Source organism: Sesamum indicum, linkage group LG4, assembly GCF_000512975.1.
Source record: "Sesamum indicum cultivar Zhongzhi No. 13 linkage group LG4, S_indicum_v1.0, whole genome shotgun sequence".
NCBI lineage: Eukaryota > Viridiplantae > Streptophyta > Magnoliopsida > Lamiales > Pedaliaceae > Sesamum > Sesamum indicum.
The window spans coordinates 16,863,046-16,863,488 of NC_026148.1; positions in this window are offsets into that span (position 1 = coordinate 16,863,046).

Consider the following 443-nt stretch of genomic DNA (forward strand, 5'->3'; position numbering starts at 1 on the left):
TGTGTGTGTGTGCAATGTGTGTGGGTATGTGTATGTGTGTGTGTGTGCGTGTGTATGTGTGTGTGGGGTGTATGTGTGTGTGAGAGAAAGAGAGAGAAGAGAGAGAGAGCTTGATGAGAGAGAGAGGTTGATGGGATAGAGAGAGCGAGAGAGAGAAAGAGAGAGAGAGGTAGAGAGAGAGAGAGGTTGATGTGTGGGGTGTGTGTGTGCAGTGTGTGTGGGTGTGTGTGTGTGTGTTTGCAGTGTGTGTGGGTGTGTGTATGTGTGTGTGTGTGCAGTGTGTGTGGGTATGTTTTTGTGTGTGTGTGTGTGCGTGTGTATATGTGTGTGGGGTGTGTATGTGTGTGTGTGAGAGAGAGAAGAGAGAGAGGGAGCTTGATGAGAGAGAGAGAGGTTGATGAGATAGAGAGAGCGAGAGAGAGAGAGAGAGAGAGAGAGAGAGG